The sequence below is a fragment of the Pan troglodytes genome, chromosome 6 (genome assembly GCF_028858775.2).
Source record: "Pan troglodytes isolate AG18354 chromosome 6, NHGRI_mPanTro3-v2.0_pri, whole genome shotgun sequence".
In the NCBI taxonomy this organism is placed as follows: Eukaryota; Metazoa; Chordata; class Mammalia; order Primates; family Hominidae; genus Pan; species Pan troglodytes.
This window is the reverse complement of record NC_072404.2, coordinates 51,802,572-51,825,609: the sequence shown is the minus strand read 5'-3', so window position 1 is coordinate 51,825,609 and position 23,038 is coordinate 51,802,572. Positions and strand designations below refer to the sequence as shown.

Below are 23,038 nucleotides of genomic sequence, written 5' to 3'. Positions count from 1 at the left end.
AGGAGCTGCACGTGCCAGCTCCCCAGGTCCCTGTTCAAGACAGCGCACAAACAACAGCAACAGGAATGAGGGATGGGACACCCTGCCACCCTGTGGCAAAGCAGCTCTATCACCTGTAGCTGTGCCCAAAGGGAGGTCTCGTCAGAAGCCAGGAGGCCATGAGAAACTTTCACCACAGCCTCCTCAATCCCAGGGAAGCAACTGAGAAATGGCAGCTTCTCATAAGCCTCCATGATCAATCCCATGGTCTAAGAGGACCACAAGACACTCTGCAAAGATTTGGATTTAGCCACAGTGACAGTCTTGCCACATGGCCTGGTGGACATATGCAAGATTTCCAGGGTTCCATGGAGGAGCCAGTCCCCTCCAGTTGGAAACTGGTTGGGGGCAGTTGTGGAGGCACGGAATGGAGGCAGGTAGACAGTAGACAGTAGTCAACAGCAAGACTGAAAGGTGAGAAGCCTCGGTCAGAGCCAAAGGACAATGAGAATGAAATCTCTAACCTTAAATCTCTGGGGATTTTAAGCAAAACAATCACCTAATCAAGTTTGCGCTAGGTTTGACTGTTATTTTTCCTGAAAGCAGAAAGATCTCTAATGAAAATTAACATTTAAACCATTGCTTAAAATGGAGAGCAGTTTCATGTTGGATAATATTAAATAACAACAAATTTCATATTTGGCTCTGTCTGAAGTCCTGACTAAATTCCATTACTCAAGAAGCTAATAAAAATATTTTTTAAGATTTTCTTACCAAGTTATGATTTTTCTCAGACTCCCTTGGACTTCCTAAGTTCCTGGTAGTTTCATGCATTTGTCTTTTACGAGATATCGACTTTTCAGCAAGTATTTTGAAAAAGAGGGGGTTTCTCGCAGAGGAAAAGGTTCAGAAGCTATTAGCATGGATTTTAGAAAAAGAAGCTGAAAATTCTGGCAGGAGAGAGAAGGTCAACTTCGTTCAATATTTATTTAGTATTGCAAAGTCAGTTCAGACTTTGGAAATGAGAGTTTTGGAAAGGACTCTATTCTTAGAGCCTCCCTTGGGACTTCTGCTCCCACAGCCAAAAGCTCAGGACCCCCAAGGGCACTAGGAGCCAGGCGTGGTCAGGGGATGGTGGCCAAAGTGCTGCATCACTCAACCAATCCCATGAGGGCAGCTGTGGATCAGCCCGGCTGGGGGCTCCCATCCCCACAGAGAACTGGCCAGGGCCCCACAGTGAGGGGGATCAGGTCGGGGCCAGGGTTGCTTCTAACCAAGTTGCCCCAGTTAATGTGGCAGAGCATAGGACAAACACAGCTGAAATTAAGAAGCAAGCTCTATCATCAGGCCCTTTTTCAGACAAGGAAACTGAGACTCAAAGCAGCAAATTGTCCACTTACAGCCCCACAGGCTGTGGGTGGCCTGGATTTCTCCTGAGGATGTGCCATGCAGAGTTTCCATGAGTGGCTGCCAGGTCCCTGAGCATCTCCCCCAGGCACAGCACAGGCTTGGCCTGCGCCTCACAGCTGAACTCCCTCCCTACATTGGACCCCCAGGGCCAGGCTAGAAAGCCTTGGATTTGTGGGACAGACACACGCTCCACAGCCAGTATTTTTGTAAATAGAAGCAGCATCAACCCATTTCTGGCAGATGGTACCTGGACAGCTGGAGTCTTGTTTGGTTTCCTTTGCAGAAATCTACTGATTTCTGATGGTGGACAGCCAAGGAAATTCAAATTCCCATAATTTAGACCCAGAGCCTGAAGTTGGCAGGCATCAGATAAGACTGAATCTCCGTTTTCCCATCTAAGGGTAAAATTAAACTTATCTTTGTTAATCAGCCAAGAACCACTAACACTAACACCCGCTACAAAAGTGCCTGCGGGGATAAGCGCAGATGCAGGAACGGCAGCCCCTGGACCTGGGTAGAGGCTGCAGCAGAGGGCTCTGGGGACAGTGCCTTCCTCTCAGCTGCCTGCCAGGCCAGCAGGCACTAATTATTTTCAATAAAATAAATGTCATAAAATCTTTAATGTTGTTGGAAAATAGCAAGGAGATAATGGGGTTTTTTTTCTGTAACTGCTAATGACCCAGCATGAAAACATTTCACCCAGAATAGCTTATTTTCTTTATATTTCTTCTTAGTTTCATGAAGTCAAGATTCATACTGTCAGAAAGAAACATTTTAAAGGTGTTATATGCAGACTGAGAAGAAACCAAGCTCAACTCCTGAGTTTTATGGTTGACACTCAGACCATTTTTGCGTATCTGCTTCTCAAATCCGTCAGCGGCCATCAGGTATTTGTGTCCCGGCTTCTCACTAGGATCACCTGCAGAGCTTGCCAGCGACCATGGCTAGGCCCCAGGCCAGGAGCTCCCACATTGTTCAGGGGATTCTAAAGTGCACCCCAAACCCCAGCAGCCCACTCTGGCTCCCCCATCCTTCCTGGGCACATTCCCTTCCAAGCACACAGGCCTCATTTCTATACTTAAACCTGCTGAATTCATTCCTGCCTCAGGGCTTCTGCACACCCTCTCTTTCCCCTCTTCAGGCCCCTCCTTTGCCCCTTCCATTGCTGACACCTTCCCATTATCTGGGTCTTAAATCAAGTGTCTTTCTTCCCTCTCATTCGTTATCACTTTCCCTTCACGGAATTTATCATGACCTAAAACCATCTTGGTTTTTCTGGTTTGCATTCATTTCATTTTAATATATTGTAACTACTTCAAAACTTAAGTGAAAATATGCATACTTAATAGGGTCAGTTTTCTTTTGGGGGTGATAAAAATGTTCTGCAGTTAGATAGAGACCATGCTGGCACAACACTGAGAATGTAAAAGCCGCTGAATTGTACGCCTCAAAATGGTTAAAATGGTGAATTTTATGATATGTGAATTTTACCTCAATTTTAAAAAGTACTTCTTTCATGACTCTTACACAAGCATATTTCAGATTTCTTTTTTTAATTGGCATATAATAATTATACATATGTATGGGCTACAGAGTGAAGCTTCCACACATATAATGTATAGTGGTCAGATTTGGGTAATTAGCTTATCAATCATCTCAGATATTTTGAGTTCGAGTCAAATTCTTTCAGGCATGTCTTTGATTAGGAGGTTCTTTTATTTCCCTGAAATTCAAAACTGGACATATCTATTCAAGAAAATTATAGAAATTATTATATTGCTACTTATCTTTATGAATTGGAATTTTTTGGAACCACATGAGGAAGATCAAGATAGGAAAATATTGAAACAACTGAAAGTATCCAGGTTGACCAAAATGTCCTTTACATTTTTGTTGACTGGCTTAATTACAAATAAATAAGCATTGTCAATGAGAAATTATAAAGAAATTTACAAAATGCTGTCTTTAATATAGAAATTTTATATATTTGGACTTCATATAAGATCTTGTTTGAGAAAGAATATTTTTGCTGCTAAGGAAGTTTGAATATTTTTGAGCTAAATCAACTTGAAGGCCCTAACATCCTGCAAACCTGACACAGGTTACTGGACCACGTGCAGGTCATCCCCCAGAGGCTGCTCCCGGGGCTCCTGGAGGAGACTTAAGTGTTGCCCGGCACCACCTTCAACACAGCAGCGTATGTGTTCTCCACACCTGAGAAGTGTTTCTCCTTAACTCACTGAGTCAGAGTTCATAGGCTTCCCTCAGGAGGGGTAAGACCCACCCCACTCCACCCTATCTGGCAAGAATCCTTTGTGTTTACAGCACAGTAGGAATGCAGGCGTGGAGGCAGCCTCTGAGCTGACTGCAAGCAAAGTCCCAGGGAGATGATGTGGGTTGGCAAGGAAGGAAGAGGCATGAGGAAGCCATCAGGGTGGAAACGAGCAGCCACTGTGTCCCTTCAAAGAAAACTCCCAGCATTGGTCCTGGAAGGGACTTTAGTGGCATCTTACCCACTACTGCCCTACTATAGACTGAAAATAATGAGACTCGGGGGAGAGAAGGGTTTGCCCAGAGCCCCACTCTCTTCAGTACAGGATTGTCCTAGTGGATAAAAAAAACTGCAGAATCCCTCTCCTGAGTCATTCACAATATGTTCTTGCCTTTTGCTAGTGCTTTGTCTTCTAGAACTTTCCAGACAGCACCCCACCCCTTCCTTCAGAAGCAAGGTTCCATGTTGTCTCAGTTGTGCCTGTTTCCTTTTCCAGAATTTCATTGCAATTTCCCCCATTTCTGTAATGTTTGCTCAGACTCTGCGTTGTTTAGTCAGTTGTTAGGAATCTCTTAGACTCCAGTTGTCAGTGAGGAGCCAAGCAGACACACTTATAGACGCAACACACAGAGCAGACCCAAGTTTCTGCCACTAGGGCTGGACCACACAGGCACCTTCCCTTCCAGGCTGCAGGGTCCCCCATTGGCAGTGGCCTCGTCTCCAGGACTTTCCTGCTCTAGAACTCAGAGAAGCAGCTGCCACACCAATACTAGCATGTGACAAATAGCAGCAGACAGGCTGAGCAATTAAACAGACCCCAAATGCTTGTCAGTGGGGCTGGGCCTCACCGAGGACCAGGGAGACTATCCAGAGCATGGCCTTGCCCACCACTCAATTGACAGCTGCAGCTGAAGCCACGTGGAGGATGTCTGCCCTATGTGGCTGAGGGAGAGTCTGAGGGTCCCCTCTCCTGCCAGGCTCCCCTGCATCAGGATACAGATGTCCAGGGGCACATGTAGACAGCCATCAGACCACCTCACGAGGGGCCTTGGGGATGTGTCCGAGGTGAGCACCTGAGTTAACTGTGTTAGCCCACTGCCAGGTGTTGGCTGTGTAAGCTGGGTTACCTGGCTTAGCTATATTACCTGAGTTAACTCACTACCCTGTGTTACCTGTATTAGCCCATGACTCTGTCACCTGTGTTACCTGCATTAGCTCACTGCCCTGTTACCTGAGTTACCTGAGTTACCTGCGTTAGCTCACTGTCCTTGATGGTGCCTCTCAAAGCACCTGTGGTAAAGGGATCCAGGTGTGTGTTTAATACCCATTCCATTGAAAACTATTCCTCTTGTAAAATAAATAAGGTCCTAGAAAAATGAAATGAAGACAAAACACAAATCCCATCTTTTGTTAGATTCAACAAATATGAAATTACTCTGCCTAATTGCTGTAAAGTTCACATTGATTTACTCTCAATTTCTGTTCTTCCCTGTTGCGAGCCAGTGAGACACCCAGCCCTGGTCAGCCGGCCACATCCAGGAGCCTGGTGTGGCCCTCAACCAGTCCTCACCACAAACCTAGGATGCTGGCCCTGCTCCTGTCCTACAGATGGGAAAACTCAAGCCCAAGATTGTAGAGTCTCAGCCCAGGCCTTTGCCCTGCCAAACACCTGGGCACACCTGTGAGCCTAGCTCCTTCCTGACCTCCAGCATGGTCAGGCACAGCAGGGACAAAGATCAGAGACAAAGATGACCCAACATGTGTTCTCCCTTGAGGAGGACCACAGATGCCTGAGATCAATGGGTGGACAACCCATGACTGCATCATGGTGTGACAGAGAAACGGTTGCCAGGCCACATGCAACCACAGAGCAGGGAAGAAGAGAATCCTCCCTGCCAGTACAGGGAGAGCCCCTTTCAGCCCCCGGCTCATGCCCCAACCTGGAGACTCAGTTTCACCTGCTCAGCCCTCTCCACACCTGACCTCGAGTTCCACAAACAGAGATGATGATTTATGTATTTTCACTTCCATCCCCCTTCCCACCTAGCAAGGCATCTGCTCATAAGCAATATCCACAAGGAGTTATTTAAAGGAAATAATCAGCAGAAGAGAAAGTTGGGATGCAGTGGCCTCTTCAAGTCCCCTGCACACCCCCACCCATGCATCCTGTCACAATGACTGTAGTGTGTGAATTCCTATTACTCCCTTTACAGAGGAAGAAAAGAGGTACTCTGGCCCAATATTTTCTTGGGCCTCTGGGCCATCCAGGGCCACAGCCATAGTCCAGGGGTTGAGTTTTGTCTATGCAGCCTCCCCTACTGACCATGAACTCCTCAGGGGCAGGAACATGCTCATCCCTGTCCCATAACTCCAGGCAAGTGGCCCACCAAGGGGCCAAGCACAAGACATCTGCCCTGATATCGGTTGTTCCAGAAACACTAGCGCCTTCTGGGGCCCCATTCTTGCTGCCAAGACTTAAGTAGTCACAAAAACCTACTGTCCCCTATCCTGCTGGTTCAAAGAAAGTATTTAGGGCAACTCAGAGACACTAAGGAAGGAAATGCTTTTCAAACTTTGCAGACTGTAACATGCAAAGGGTTTGAATGTCTCATAGTGAAGTTTTTGTTTTAAGGAACCTGAATATAAAACTAGGAATGAGCTGGAATGCTGTCTTGGACTCCTCGGAGCCTGGAATTTCTCCGACCTTCCCCATAATTGGAGCTGCCCCGTGAGTCTGAACACGCACCCTGTGTGGACGTGAGTTCACTCAGTGAAAAGCTCCCGCTTGCTTAACTCTCACAGCTCACCTTTAAGTGTTTGCGTGGGTGACTTCTTCTGTTGCCCAGACAACCACACTGTCACCGGGCATTTAGCTGTTGACACGTTAGGCATGTTTCACTGCATAGTGAATCAGCATTCTCTGTCTCTGGAATGAAACGAGGAAATTAAACATCAGAAACTTCTAAAGTGGCAGGAGGGCTGAAGTAAGAAATGCACAAGAGGTGACTCATCCTACTTTGATTCTGTGCCTTGGCCACAGACACAAGTTAACCCTGTAATGCCCACTTGGGAACAGTGGCTCCCGGCTCTTAGGCAAGCCCAGCCCCTGGCTGCAGCAGGCTCTGACAAGGCTCTGGTGAGAGATGGCAAACACAGTGCCTTTGGGGCCAGCAGACAGCATCATTGCATGGAGAAGTGAGAACTGAAAAATGCCAGCTCACCCTAAATGCACTCAAATTCCTGTCTTTTCCTCAGTACAGGTCAAAAGAATGATCCAGATTCAGCTCAACTGTGATCCCTGAGATATTCTTTCATGAAATAATTCTTGTAGCCAACACCCTATTGGGACAACCCTTGCTGATTTTGAAAGGTTGTCTATGTCCCTTATTTACTTCCAGCTTCATAATGTCATAGAGATTCTAAGGTGGGGATTCCCATTCATCCCTTTACAAGGGAAGAAAGGAGACACTCTTGACCAAGATCTTTAGACAGACAGCAGAACCCTATAGTTGACTCTGAGATTAAAAACCCAGTGCTCTTTACTCAATAAAATGCTGCCTCTCTAGTGAAATAAGTTAATGCACCTTTATAAATCACCTTATTTTGTGGTTACTCCTTATTTTGAGCCTTACTTCCAGTGGGTTCTCTGGCTGCTCTACCATGTAGTCTTGTTGAACTCCTCATCTGGAAGGGCCACATCTATCATGTGGGGTAAATGAGATCATTTCAGACCTTGGAGTCATAGACCATGAAGAACCTTGGAGGTAAATGGAGAAGAGTAAAGGGCACCATCATTGCTGCCCAGCCCCATCCACCGCACCCGGCACCCACCACCCTGCACTAAGTCCGAGGACAGCAAAGAGGCCAAGTGCTCCTCTCCAAGGGTGTCCCATGTCTTTCTGGGCACCAGATAGTGGGGCCTGTGGTTAATTCCCAGAATGCTGAAAATGTAGGGTTGTATGAAGATAAAAGAAAATAATATGTGTCTAGTATTATGTGAACTGCAAAGAGTAACATCCAAGGAGGGCGTTACCCCATGAGAAATCAACAGACTTGCTACAGCCCATACACAGTATCTGAGGGCGGCTTTGCTGAGGGGCTGGGGTCCTGGGGAACTGCACCACTTCCAACACCCAAAGCCACCAAAAATTTCCCTCCACTTTGAGCTTTATCTTCCTGTGTTCCCATAGCGTTATGAAGAGAATCCAGAGACGACACCAGCCTTGCTGGGTGCACCTGGTGATGTTTGCTTTAAGGCCAGGGGGTCTTTAGAGAGACCATGACTCATGCTGGGGAGTGGAGCTGAGAGAACAGGGGGTCCCCATCCTCAAGGAGCCCCACACAATGGCAGCTGCAGACATGGAAAGAGAAAGTTATGAGGAAAACAAAGTAAGTTCTACAGTAAAGCTCAGAGCCACTTGTCCTTTAACCAGACTGGCTGAGCTGATCCCAACAGGCTGGTGAAGAAAGGAGAGCCCCACCTGCTAAGAAGATTCTGGACACCAAGACCACGGTAGTATTTGAGGATGACCCCTGGGATGCACACAGGGACATGGGTTGCACCTAGAGGAGACGTCAAGGATTCCTCAGGCCCTGGGAGTGTCCAGGAGATGGATGAAGCCCTCCCAAGGTTGGCAGAGCAAGGGCTCCCACCCAGAGCCCTTTCCCGGGTGGATGGAGGAGCCCCTATCACCTCCATGTGTCTGTAGCATGCAGCTCTTCACTTCCCCACCCAGGACCTTTGATTCCCATCTGATTAATAAGGTTAAATTAGCTGGTTCTCTAAGGGGACTCCTGAAACCCCATCCTGCTGGGAAATCCAGATGTAGAACCCAGGGCACTGCATGGGCAGCACCAGTGCCTATCTCCACCTCCCAGCCCTGGTGAGGATGGCAGGGGAGGTGCTGGAACATCCTCCTGGGGCCATCGAGCCTGTCATGCTGAGGCTGGGCACTGCCCTGCTAAACATTCCCAGTGCCCTCAGTGCCAAGTTCTTGGGGGCCCTGGTGGATGCTCCACTCCACACTGATGGGCCTCGAGGAGAGGGAAGCATCCTGCAGAAGGGACACGTGGAGTCTCCCGGAGCTGCCCTGAGACCAACCTCAGGACCCAGCCTCTGGGCTGACCCAGCTGAGTGTGCAATCTCACTTCACACAGCCTCTAAAACCACAAGCTCCTGCCATCTCCCTCACCTGCCCAAAGAGGCTTCAGCTTTCTTTCTTCCTGGACCTCATCCAAACCCTCCCCCTGGGCATCATCCTCAGAGTCTTGGTGCCTCGGTGCTTTGAAGGGAAGTGCAAATGTCATTGGCAGCCCCCAGCCCTCTCGGGAGCCCAGTGGTGCCACCCGTGCAGCTTGCTGGCCCTGGAAGCTGAGTGCTTGGAGCTGCTATGTGGACGCTCCTGCAGGGAAGAAGGTGCCCCATTCATTTGGGATGAGTCTTCACACCAATTTTGTTGTGCCCAGCCTTCACCCCACCGGAGGGGTGCCTGAGGACAAGGACACTGCTACATTTTGAGTGTGTCCCCCAAAAGTTCATGTGATAGGAGGTGGAACCTAACAGGCGGTGTTTGGGTCTTGAGAACTCACCCTCATGAATGGGTTAATGCCATTCTCACAAGACTGGGTCAGTTCTCACGGGAATTGACTCACCCTCACAAGAGCAGTTTGTGGCAGGTTGAGGCAGCCTCTCATGGCTGGCCTTTTGCACATGCTTGCTTCCCCTGCTGCTTCTCTGCCATGTTAGGGTGCAGCACAAGGTCCTCATGAGAAGCCAGCCCCATGCTTCCTGGACTTCACAGCCTCCAGAACCATGAGCCAAATCAACCTCTTTTCTTAAGTGTTAGAGCTCTTTTAGAATTTGTCTAGCAGGCTTTTCAGGTTTTGCTGGAAAGCAATCCCCCAACCAAAAAAAAAAAAAACCCTCTTTTCTTTATAAATTACGTAGTCTCAGGCATTCTGTTATAGCAACACTAAATGGACTAAGACAGACACCCTTGAGCAGAGATAGGGGCTCCTGCCATCCACTAGCTCTACCATGTCTGCAAAAACATTACTGAATTTCCTCATCTTTAAAAAGTAGATACAACCCCACTCGAATGATGAGTTCGAGAATTAGGATGCGTGATGCTGATGCCGGGTGAGCATTCAGTCTGTGGTGCTGCCTCATCTACCCCTGGAGGGATCAATATCACACATAAGCTCAGCCACCTGCCTCAGGGCACATTTTAAAAGCTGTCAGTGTGTTAAACGCACCCGTTTCATCGTTGGTGTCTCGGCCTTTGAGCACTGTGCTCCATGTGCCTCATGCACCTCCAAGGAGCCCAGCCATATCCTTCCCTGTCAGCTCCCCATGGTCTGTGTGTACCCACAGATCATGCTGTTCCCTTCCCCATGCACTCAACATCACTTGGCTCTTTAGGGACAGTTTTCATCCCCTCTTCACTCCTGCTGTCATCCCCAGAACCAGGCGCCAGTGGGCACAGAGGAGGTGCTGGAAGCCCATGGAAATCTGCCAGTGCATTCAAGGTGAGAGCAGGGTCAACTCAGGCAACAGGGCTCTGAATTTAAACCTAGGGAGAAGAGCACCGAGGGCGTGGGCTGGGCTCAGTCCCCAGGCAGGGGGAGCTATGTGGCTGGTATGTGGGGGTGTAGGATATTTCTATTCTGGGACCTTCTCCATGACTCCCTATGAATAGGAACTCTGGGAGGAGAGAACTTCCCCAGCCCTTCCTTGGGTGCTGCCCCCACGGAAAAAAGGAGCATCACTGACCATCAGAGAGGTGACACTGACATTGACCTGAGGGTTTAGTGTGAGTAGCATGGAGGCAGAAAAATGCTGAGAACCATGTGTCAGCACATGGGCTGTTAAGGAAACCCCCGGAGGGGGAGAGCACACTGACTCTAGTAACTAGGGAGCATTTGGAGATGCTGCATAGCAAGCAGACACCCCCATCCCGGGAGGCTAAGCCACCTCCTGATGGTCATCACTGTGCTTTACACAACAGGCCGATTGTGTGGGGGTTTCCATTTCCTGCCTGGGATGGGCAGCGGGCAGCTGCGTGAGGGCTGCCAACTCTCTGAAGCTCTATCTAAACAAATAAATAGGCTCTCCAGAATGAAAGGGGCTTTGTGCATTGTTCTGTTGACTTTGGGAAAGGAAAGCACAATTAACAAATGACCACAGAGGGGACACAGGGGGCAAGGGATCAAGTTGGTTCTCCAAGGCCAGGCCCACGCCCAGGAGACAGTAGTGGATGCTGGAGAAGCAGCCGGTGGAAGCGGCAGCATCCCATCCATCTCCAAGGCAGGCCTCCCTAGAGGATCCCGGCAACTTTAAGTCTCCAGTTCCTCCTTGAGGGTGTAAGGACAGCCACGGTGCCTGTGGACAGCATTGCTGAGAAGATGGAATCACATGAATAAAATAACTGTGCAGTGGGTGCCTCCCAGGTCCTGATCCTCAGCAACTGGCTCCTCAGGATCCCCACCTGGCCAACAACCTAAGGTTCGGTTCTGGCGTTGAGTGCTGATAGGCCCTCACTTTTCTGAGTCTCCCAAAATCTACATCAATGTCAAATGGAACTTTTAGTCATAGTAATAATAACACTAGAACCCACTCGAAGGTGCTGCAGTGTAGTTTAAATGAGATGCTGCAGCATGAAATTTTCTCTAGGGTAAAAATGTAAAGCATTGTATTTATTTTAAATAAAAACGTATTACAGAACAGAATACAAACTATGTGTCCGTTTTTGAGATGAACCGTGATAATTCCAGCTCTGTGTCCACTCCCCCAGGGTGTACAGGGAAAATGTTCCAGAATATTCTGTGCTTAGCTCAGGACTCTGTGAGGCGGGGGAGCTTCTGGGGGTGGGGGAGCCCCAGGACAGCAGAAGCTGCAGTTGGTGTTTCTCAAGGCCCCTCGGGACCGTCTGCTGTGGGTGGCATCCACGTCTATGCTCTTTTCTGAATGAGAAAAGCACAGGTGGAAATAGGAAAGGTGCAGGAAGACACCGAGTGGAAAGGAAATCAGGCAGCTCCTTCAGAAAACAGGAGAGTTACTTCCTCTGGCTCAGCCCTCTTCACTCACACCCACATCCTGGGTCTCACCTCCGAAAAGACTCTTGGTCACAAGTGACCTGGGGTGTCTGCCCAGTTCTGCACCGACACCAACAGCCACCTGCCCTGTCCCAGCTTCTGTCTTCCCCCTCCACTTGTCTTCCCCAAATGCAGCCTGACCACGCCCTCACTTGTTCCACAGCTCTCCAGGGCCCCATAAACCAACCATAGGGCTGCCTGCGTTCCCCCTGCCCACAGGGGCTTGTGCCTCCCCAGCCAACTAGCACCTGACATTCCTACATCCCAGCCGCACAGTCGCCCTGCCTGGGGACTGAGCCCAGCCCACACCGTGGGTGCTCTGTTCCCACGGTTTCCCTCAGCCCCAAGCTGTCACCATCATCCTCTGTGGCCGTTCCACATCCTGGGCTGGACCTTGTCTTTGGTCTCACGGACCTTGGGTCCAACCATGCAGGAAATGAACAAAAGATGCTTTCTCATATCAGGAAGATAACAAGTGAGGCCAAAGTTCATAAATCAGAGGGTAGGGGAAGGGAGTGGCAGCCAATGTGAATGGGGTGTACTGAAAGGCCTTTCCTAAGACTCAGGTGTTTCACACGGCTATGAGGTCTGAGACCCCACCCAGCTGGGAATATCTCTTGGGCCCAAATCCCATGTGCCCTTCAGGGCCCAGCCCAAAGACTACACCCCTCAAATTCATTGTTCTTTTTTCTTTATTTATTTATTTCTTTTTTTTGAGACGGACTCTCCCTCTATCACCCAGGCTGGAGTGCAGTCGTGCGATCTCAGCTTACTGCAACCTCTGCCTCCCGGGTTCTAGTTATTCTCCTGCCTCAGCCTCCCAAGTAGCTGAGATTACAGGTGCACACCACCACACCTGGCTAATGTTTGTATTTTTGGTAGAAATGGGGTTTTGCCATGTTGGCCAGGCTGGTCTCGAACTCCTGACCTCAAGTGATCCACCTGCCTCAGCTTCCCAAAGTGCTGAGATTACAGGCATAAGCCACCACACCCAGTGAAATTCATTCTTCTTAACCCACATTTTACCACAGTGAGACAGGAAAGGATGGCACCCAGACGCTATTGGTGCACATAGCGTAACCTTGGGAAAGCCAGAGCTGGCTGGCTTAGGGGACAAGCCCCTGGCCACAGGGGGATGTTCTCCAGTATTCTCACTCTCATTCGTGCACTCAACAAGCAGTTTCTGGAGCCCACCCATGCCAAACGCTAGGGATACAGTGTCCTGGGCAGATGGGCTCCCCGTGGTGCTGAACTCTTTGTGGGACAGACAAAGAGGGAACAAAGCAAGTAAATTTCCAAGGCAGGTACAGATATAAAATGATGTAAGTACTTTAAAAAGAAATCTCTGGGACCTGATGATTCAGAGTGAGGAGGGTGGCTTCCCTCAGGGACATGCCAGGGAAGGCCTCTCTGAACAGGGCTGGGAAGGGACCCTGAGGGAGGAACATGCTGCAAGATGGGTCTAGGACACCCAGGGAGCAGGGAGGGAGGCAGGCAGGAGCCAGGCCTGTTGACCACATGAGAGTCGAGATTTCATTCTAGTTTCAACAGAAATCTTCCAAAGAGCGTACCACAAAGGAGTAATGCTGTAGCAAGAGTTTGGGGGAGAGAAGGTAAAAAGAGTTGGTGAATTGAAGGACCGAGCAATAAAGGAATGGGCCTAGATATAAAGGTGAAGGCCCACGTCTCTTGTTTATGTGTTTCTCCTGGTTGGTGATGGATTCACTCTCTGAGGGAGGAGTTCTTTCATCCACCCCAAGGCTGGAAGCATCTCCAAATCGATGACCCTGCGGCTTTAGGACCGCAGAGAAACATATATGCCCCACGCCAGCTCCAGATGCAGTCCCAGGGAAGGATTGCCTTTGGCTTGGGATGGATCATGTGCCCAGGCCCAGACCTTAGCAAACCATGCTAAGGACTGTAACTGGCAGCTCACACCCAAAACCGTGCTTCTGGAAGGTAGAGAGGAGTGCCGTGAAATAAAGGGGTCATTTTTCTGTGCAGACAACATTGCAATCTCCCAGAAGTGCTGATGAAACTGAGCTCTGAAGGGAAGAAGGAATCTGGGTTTCCAAGGAACAGAGGTTTAAGAGACGTGGAGTCTGTAGGCAGACAGCTTTCACTGAATTCAAATGAGAGATTGAACTAGGATAGTTTCTCACAGAAATAGGAGAAACAGACTGGATAAAGGAAATGAAATAAAAAGCAAAGTAAACAGAACTGGAGGAAGAAATGAGAGCTTCAAAAACTTCAAACTGAGAAGGGCAGAGGAAAAGAGAAGCCACACTCAGGATCCAGGTGAATGTGGATGGTGCCCACAGTTCCTCTGTCTCAATGTTAGCTCTCAGGTCAGCACCAGGAGCTCAGTCATTTCCATGTGCAAGAGCTGAGACCTTCAAATCTAAAAGAGGTCTTGCAATCTGTGCCCAACCGTGCTCATTCTGAGTGGAATGAGAATTCCACACTCCAACCCAAACCCAGTGAGCCTTTAATGGCGTATTCTTAAGCGGCAGACTTGGATTCAGGGCAGGAAATGCCATCTGAGCTTATAAAGCCTTCAGCAGAGGAATATCAGCTCTAGAAACCCCAAACAGAAGCAGGCCTGGCCAAGCTAGAGACCTACAGATGCAACACACCATGGGCTAGAATTTTTAGCACAAAGGGCACTTTTATCACAAAAGGCTAGAAAAACAGTCCTGTCCATTTTTAGAAGTCTATCAAAATATCCTGTCAAAATGAAACAAAATACAATAATAAAAAATTCATAGCAGCAGGGCATGAAGATGAGGGTCTAAGGCAGCCCAGGAGGCCACCCACACACCAGTCTCCAAGTGTCCTTGCCAAATCTCTCTCTGGACATTCCCTCAACCCAACCAATTCTCCCCAAGTCCGAAACACAGCCTCTGTGCATCCTTCCCAACCTCTCCTCTCCCTCACTCTCTAGCTTGCAAACTCCTAGTTACCTTCAAGGCCAGGCCCAAGTGTCACTGGGTCTCGGCAGCCTTCCCAATGCCCCAGGCAGGCACAACCACCCCCTGCCTGGGCAGCCACACCAGTCTCTCTATACTGCTGATCTCCCAGCCCTGACCTGAACGAGTACCACCTTTTGCCATGTGCCCTGCTGAACGTGGGCTCCTCCCAACTAGGGCTCTGTGCCTGGGCTCTGGCCCGGAGCCCCATACACTCCAGACTGGGTAAATGTTGGATAACTATTTGGTGATTGATACAAGGCTTCTGACACAAAGAGAACTGCCCAGAGGTTATTTTCCATTCCCCCCAAAAACTCCAAAAGAACAAGGGTTCCAAACCACTCTTTTCCCTGCTTCCAAAAGACTTTCTGAAAATGAACCCAGCATCTGGAAATTAACTCACTGTGTAACTGTTTCTAAATAGCACAGGTGGACCCCAAAGCTTCTTTCCTCATGGGCTGTCTCAGCTGCCAGGGCAAATGTGTCAATTGCTGTCCTATAAAAGCACGAGGCCACCTCAACTCCAGAAATAAGCAGCAAGGAGCATCGAATATGCAGCGGCCACAGGAAGTGGCAGGACTGTACGAATGGAAGCTTCCCACGTAGATTGGTATGTTTCAGCTGATTGGCAGGGAGATGACCAGGTTAAGCACTAAGCGATAAAGTGCACACCCACTGGCTTATGTGATGTGCATCTCTCTGTCCCTCAGGAGCTTGGATGTTTCTTTTTGGATGGGCCAAAGAGGGTAGCAACAGTTGCTCACTCCAGAAGATGGCAAATACTTGCCCACCCTTTGTCACTGGCCTTAGAGTGACTAGAGGACATAATTAATCATTAAGACACTCCTTCCTGCCAGCATGGGCAAGCCTTCAGAATTCTTCTCCACTCGCACCATGGAAATTCCCTGTCACCCCTGGAATAAATTACTTTCTGTTAAGTGTAGAATCCAGGCAGGTAAGCAAGGTCAGAATGTTAGCCAGGGATTCACTTTGCGATATTTATGGTCCCCTCAGATTTAATGGTATAATCCGATATATATCCAAACAAAATGATATCATCTGATATGAAACAAAATGAGTGCACAGAGGGGTAGAAAACAATGTGTACTTAATTCAGTTTCTCCAGAACACTTGGCATCCGCCCTGCCGGCCTCGAGGAAGGAGCGCAGCTCCGTGAAGGGTGGGGACATTCCCACAAGAGAGAAAGCAGAATACAAAACAGGACACAGCCTCATCTCTTTGCAACTAAATTTTCAAAATCTTCCATCTAGATGACTCTTAGTTGAGGAGATTCTTCATCTAAAGAGAAGTGAATATTCCTCACGTTTGGACGTTAATCGGAAAAAGGCAAATCAGAAGGGAGAGAAATCCTGACTTGGGAAGGTCAGCATGCAACAGATACTACCCCAGATCTCCAACACCAAGCACAAGGATTTACAGCTCATCAGAAGCTTAATACAGTCTATTCATCAAGTTTCTGTAGCCATTGGACACTTACCATACCTGGGCAAAGGGGGCAAGTTTGAAAGATGAAAGAGATGTGTGTCCACCCACATAGAAAGAGCCGGGACACGTTGTGGAAAGCAAGTTGCTACATCAATAGAGCCCGCCCTTGGCCCATTTAAAGGAAGGGCATGGAAGCAGCACTTATGGAGCCCGCAGGGGCTCACCAGGCAATGGCTCTGTTCACCTCTGCGGGGAGAGAGGGCTGGGAGGGCAGGTGAGCGAGAACCAGCACACCTGAGTCTGTATATTCCTGTGTTGTTGGAACAGTTTCTCTGAAAAACAAAAAAGGATCAGAAGAGACAGAGAGTGTGGGAGAATACAAGCTCCTTCCCCTAGGCCCCGCCTGTCAATCCAAGGAGAAGGCCCTGCCTGGAGGCCCAGGATTGTGTGCCTTAGAGGATGTGGGCACTGACCAAATAGGGTCTTGTCGGGCGAGCAGCAGGCACCAGGGGTGGGAGAGGCAGGAAAGCCAGGCCCACCCTCAGGAGAAGGGTGGGAAGTCTCCTGAGCCCTGGGGAGCTCTGGCAGGACACTCTTACCTTTGGGTTTGCCATATTTTCCAGTCTGTTTCCTGCATTAACTGGCAGGATCCCCCTTTGCTGAGATGACACAGGAAAAAGACAGAACAGCCACAGCCCTCGCTCTCTGTGGCCTGGACTGTGAGGACCTTGGGGGTGAGGCAACCAGGCCCGCCCAGGGAGTGGGAGTCAGGCTGAGTTCCCCAACCCTTGGGAATGGGCAGGCATCTCACAGGTGCTCAATTCTTCTCTCTTACCATTTTTTTATCTGTTAGAGAAAGGCACCAAAAAGCAGCTTGCCTGGGTCAGAAAAGCAAGCGTGCCCCAGCAAATCCCCTCTCCAGCAGTGAGGGAGAGCACAGGACGGCAGCAAGGGGCAGACCTGGCCACCTCCAACCTCCACATTTGAGGGTCAGACTCAGGCTGGGGAAGACCACCTGCCCAAGGTCACCTTGTTCAGGTTCAAGTCAAAGCTAAGGGCTCAGTGGGTCCATTCTGAAGGGGAAAGGCTGTGAGTGAGTCTCAGGGAGGCTGGGATTGCCCTGGAGTAAACTTTTGCAGCGTTCTGTGCATGATTCTGAGCCACAGGATCCCTTCTAATCCTCCTTTGGGAGGATACAGCACTTCTGTGTTGTGGTTGGAATAGGAAGACCACAGCCCTGGAAGGTTAAGAACTTACTCCTTTTCCCAGTTTATGAATGTATGACCTATTTATGACCTATGAATTTATGAATCTATTCTCTTGGTTCAAGTGTGTTCTCACTGAGAATTTGAGGCAAAGTCTTTGGGGAGACTGGGCCAGACCAGCTATGGAGAGGCAGCATGAAGGGCTTGAGAGAGCGCCCACAGTGGGAGGGAAGCCTGACGGAGTCTTCCATCTTATATATAAAAATATAAGTAAACTTACATTTTATGATGACCTTGCCCTAGCTCTTTGAGGTCCCAATTCCCCTGGGTCAGGAAAAGATCATCCCTGAGAAAACAGAGGTCCTCATGGTTGACCATGCTGCAACTTGGAATAAGGCTCTCCTTGCAGGACAGAGGGGGCAGCACATTAGGCCTGGATCCCAAAGTGCAGAGATTCCTTTTGGGAAATGTTAGGGCCAGATCCAGATGTGTGGTTCTACCAGCAGCCGGTTCTAGGGAGGTAATGTCATCCTCCGTATTCAGCTGTTTCCCCCAAGATTTTATAGAGTACATCTTGGTAGAATTAACAAAGTGAGCTGTGAAGTCTACTTTTCGGGAACAGCCATACAATAGTTGGGGCAAGTCAGCGTACAAGACAATGGCCTGCATTCAGGCAAAGGGAGGCCAACCCAGAGAGCCCCAGAAACTCTGAAACATCGCAAAATACAAAGGAGACCCCCAGCTCTGCGAAGGGCTGAGAAGATAGCAGCACAAGTCCACACATTCTTGAAGGAGAGGAGGGGATCTGGAAGAACAAAATTGGAAAGGAGCATCACACACAAACAGCTAGCAACATACAGAGAAATACTCAAACCCTACTAGCCATCAGCAAACTGCAGGTTCACCTGACATCCCATCCACAGGTTTATATCCTCAAACCACAACCAAAACATGTAAACCCATTGAGTCAGCCGGGCTGCACCAGGACGGACTCTACTTCAGAGATTTCTGTAACTTCCTGCTTCTGGTAAAGCTGAAAACGCCCTCATGATGGATTTTCTGATGGTTTTAACCCAATGCTAACAACCTTCCTTGGAACAGGCACTGCTGAAAACAGTGCAAAGTCACCACCACTTCCTGGGATCTTAGGGGGTGTTTGGTTTTTGAGCAAAACTGTTTTCTGAGATTCACACTCAAGACCTCATGGGGATCTTACAAAGGGGACAAAGAACCAAAATGTGTCCTGTCTCTAGCTATGCCAGGCAGGCAGAGGAAACAGGCCAGGTTCTAACAGCAAGAGGTTGATAAAAAGGCTCAGTTCTATGAGACAAGACAAGGTGTGTAACATCGGTTTTATAAAATGATGGAATTGATTCACATACTAAGGACTTTTCTGACTGAAAAATTTTGATAGTGTGGATTGCTAAGTATAAAATAACTTTTCCTTGATGTATTTTTTGTTTGTTTGTTTAAACTGGGAAGTTGGATATGAGTACGCACTTGTAGAAACATGTGGTCATGCGCGCCCAGACCTGCATGGTGGGTTCGAACCGCAGGGACAGACCCAGGAGATGGACCTTCTTTTCTAAGGACCGAAGCTGTAATTAAACATTCCTTATGGGCTCTGCAGGCTCCAATGATAAAGGGTGTCCTAGGACTCTCAGGGAGAAAATATCTCAGGACTCCTGAAGGCTTTGCCAGCTCCACAGCTCCAGGGAAAAGACTCTCAAAGGAAGTCGAACTAGATATTTTTTTCCTTTTTTTGGTTTGAGTCAGGGTCTTTCTCTGTCACGCAGCTGGAATGCAGTGCAGTGGTGTGATCACAGCTCACTGTAGCTTTGAACTCCTGGACTCAAGGGATCCTCCCCAGTTAGCCTCCCGGAGGAGCTGGAACTACAGGCACATGCCACCACACCCAGCTAAGTTTTTTGGTTTAGATTTTGTGTTTTGTTTTGCATGGAGAGACACAGTCTCACTATGTTGCCCAGGCTGGTCTTGAACTCCTAGCCTCAAGTGATCCTCACACTTCAGCCTCTCAAAATACTAGTATTAGAGGCATAAGCCACTGCACCGAGCCCCAAACCAGGCCTTTAAGCATTAAAGCAAACATATACAGAGTGTGTCTTCACTCTCCTGTGCGCTTTGTGTCCTTGCAAATGGAGAAGGACTTAGCTCTGCAGACCACACAGACACTGTGCAGACTCAGAGTCAGGGTGCCGTCTTTGCAAGCTGTCACCCCAGATGGGGTCCCATCGGCTGGCTAGGGGTCTGCCCACACAGGGCCTCTCACGGAGACCAAAACCCAGGCCCAGCATGGGGTTGGATGAGCAGAGCCACACAAATGTAATGACACACTTGCGGAGCCACATTAACCAGGTGGGGAAGAGGCAGATTCACCCCGAGGCCCAGCCAGGAGGGCAGAGCAGGGGAAGAGAGGGTGTCAGTGGGAAAGACCCCCAACCCCCAGCATTAGTACGTTGCCTCTGAAATTCTGCCTTTGCTCCCCTATATGGGCCATGCCCAGGCAGAGGGTAACAGCCAGCCTGATCGTCAACCTATGAGACCAGGCCACTCAGTCCCACTCTGGATGAGTAAACCAAACTGACCCACCAAGAAACCCCCAAATATTGTACCAAGCTGTATTGGCAAAAGGGGTCAACATCTACATAATAAAATCATCTCTATGCTTCATTACAGAGATCTCAGAATTATTTCTCTGTTGAATACCCTGTGGGGAGGTGAAGCATCGTGTCCACCACCCTGATTAGAGCCCCTAAACCTGTTAATGTGTCCCAAGTTAGAGAATCATGCCAGCACCACCCCAAGGAGGCAGATCCCAGGCCTGAGCTCAGAGAGCTGACAGAGGTAGGGAGGGCCACATAGCTCATACGCCCTCTAGGCCAGGAGTCCACACCTCCCAGGACAGGCCACACCACAAAGGGTGCTACCAGAGTATTTGGGATTTGCCTAATTACCTTTTCCTCATCAAGCTAACTAGAATTGAAAAAGCTCACACGTTTGGAAATTAGGCAAGGTTTGGAGGCTCTTCCAAGCCCAATCTCTATACTCTGGTGGATCAACACTCTACAAACCTTACAGTAGGGAGTAGGCTGTGTACAGCTTGAGGTTTCCGCCTACATGGCCTGCCCCTGTTGAACTGGGATTTTTGCTTGTTTGCCTGCGGCTTGTTAGAAAAGTTACTTGCTCTCATTCGTAATTTTTTTCACATATTTCAATATGTTCTGGGGCATGCTCAGAAGCCTCTGAACTTTTGAAGTTAACAATGACATTTTAAATCATCCTCATATAATTGGGTGATTTCAGGGGGGATATTCAGAAGTCTTTACAAAAGGCTTTATTTTTTGAACCCTTCCACCCTAAAATTAGTGAAAATTATTTTCTGCATTTCAACAAAATACAACCTATCTTTGGCCAGTAAAGTTGTTTTCAAATTGAATTGATGCTTGTATTTCTGCCAATCTTGATCATTATTGTTTCATTATGCCTCTAGCTAATACTTTCTTCAACTAAAAACAAGTGATAAAATGAGAAAATGTGAGTTTGTGCCTGCATCAAACACACTCACACACACAAAAACTCATATTCAGATTCACATACGCTCACACTCAGACACACACACACTCGTGTACATACACTCACAGGTGTGCACACGCTCTCGCACATGTCCACATACACAAGTTCACCCAAACATACACAATCCTTAGGGAAAGGCTGTTTTAAATGGAATAAGAAATGTATCTCAGATCATCAGAAATCTCTTCTGTTGCCTTACTGAGAAATAGGATTTCCTCCAAAAATTCCACCCAACTCTTTAAAAGGAGATGGCATGCTTATACAACAGGGGAAGTTTTTATCTTCTTAAATCTCTAGTTTGAAATATTTACCTAGACATCCTTCTCTTTCTCTCCCACACTTTCTGTAAACCCCTGGCCTTTGAATACCTTACCAGGTTTGATTCTATCAAATATCTGGTTTCTTTTTCTTATACCAGGTCTTCAAACTCAGAAAGTAACTGCATAATTCATACATCTATGTAGCAAAAATGATCATCTCTGAATCGAGTAGAGTTATTTGAAATTGCATTGGAGAACAATACTAAATGAAGGCATGGCAGCACAGTGGAGAAGGGCATGCACCTCAGGGCTAGGAAATCTTCAAATGAACAGGTTCTTATACTGTCATTGCCCATTGAAGTGACATTTTCAAAAAGGGCTTCCTGGGTCTGATTCCTCATCTGTAAAATCCTCATAATGTAACTGCTATAGGGATTAAATATTATAAACTACATGAAATGCCTAGTGTAAAGACTGACATCTAATAAGTGTTTAATGAATGATCGGTCTTGCTTTTATGTGGCTGGCTGCTAGAGGGCCACAGCAGCATTCCATCCTGATCCTGATTCCAAAGCCATAAGCTCCAGCTTGGTCTCCAGGGACTCATGACTTCTATGTCCACCCCAGCTCCCAGCCACTGAGGCACCCGGTCCCATCATTACATGTTTAAACACTTGGCAGCCCAGCTTCCCAGGGATCATAGCTCATGAACAGGGTTTTCTCCATTGTTAAAATATCCATAGTGCACCTATCTGGAAGAATTGGGATTAGAGGTGAAAGAGGCTGGGCGCAGTGGCTCACGCCTGTAATCCCTGCACTTTGGGAGGCCGAGGCGGGCGGATCACGAGGTCAGGAGATCGAGACCATCCTGGCTAACAAAGTGGAAACCCTGTCTCTACCAAAAAAATAGAAAAAATTAGCCGGGTGTTGTGGTGGGCCCCTGTAGTCTCAGCTACTCGGGAGGCTGAGGCAGGAGAATGGCGTGGACCCAGGAGGTGGAGCTTGCAGTGAGCCAAGATCGCGCCACTGCACTCCAGCTTGGGCGACAGAGGGAGACTCTGTCTCAAAAAAAAAAAAAGTAAGACCTGGTCCCTGACTTTGAAGAGGAGAAACAGACATAAAATCAATTTTCTTAAAAGCGGAATAAGCTCCATTATAGAGGTCAATAATAGAGCACAAGAAAATCATAGTAAAAGGTAATGAAAAATCTGGAGGCATCAGGCAACACTTAGAGAAACGGTGACCTTTCAACTTTGATTTGAAGCTCTAAGAAAGGAAAATGTCATTGAGAGCTTACACAAAATGGCAGAAAACAGTGTAATATCTTCAAGACATAATTCAGTATGGCCAATCCAATCAACAATGTGCAAAAGATAGACAGAGAGGTACCAAGGGGAACCTTCCGGGATACCAAAATAAGTCTGTAATCTATGTTATAAGTAAAAAAAAAAAAAAATTCTATCAATACCTTTCTATTTGAAGTGACAACTGGTGTCTTAAACAATTATACTACAAAATAAATCTTCAAAAATCTATGCTTAACTGGGCATGGTGGCACACACCTGTAGTCCCAGCTACTGGGGATGCTGAGACAGGAGAATCGCTTGAACCTGGGAGGCGGCAGTTGCAGTAGGCTGAGATCACACCACTGCACTCCAGCCTGGGCAACAGAGTGAGACTCAGTCTCAAAAAAATAAATAAATAAATAAAAATCTATGCTTAATCTTACAAGAAAGAAAAAATCAAAAAGGGAAAAACATTTGCAACCTATATAAAAATGATTAATATCCTTAAAATATGAAGTTTCTT

At 48.0% G+C, this 23,038-nt stretch overlaps 1 long non-coding RNA gene and 1 other non-coding gene across 2 annotated transcripts in view; one reads left to right on the top strand and one right to left on the bottom strand.

Annotated features, from left to right (window-relative positions):
* LOC134810533 (uncharacterized) overlaps positions 1-23,038 on the bottom strand; it is a 46,013-nt gene that overhangs the window by 1,543 nt on the left and 21,432 nt on the right. The window contains exons 2-4 of the long non-coding RNA XR_010158847.1: positions 7,259-7,418; positions 6,469-6,587; positions 4,911-5,028 (exon numbers count right to left, since the gene is read on the bottom strand). This is a non-coding gene — a long non-coding RNA (uncharacterized LOC134810533). The remainder of the gene's footprint in view (positions 1-4,910; positions 5,029-6,468; positions 6,588-7,258; positions 7,419-23,038) is intronic.
* LOC112209884 (U7 small nuclear RNA) lies at positions 9,499-9,560 on the top strand. Its single transcript, XR_002944876.1, has one exon. It is a non-coding gene; the product is annotated as a U7 small nuclear RNA (small nuclear RNA).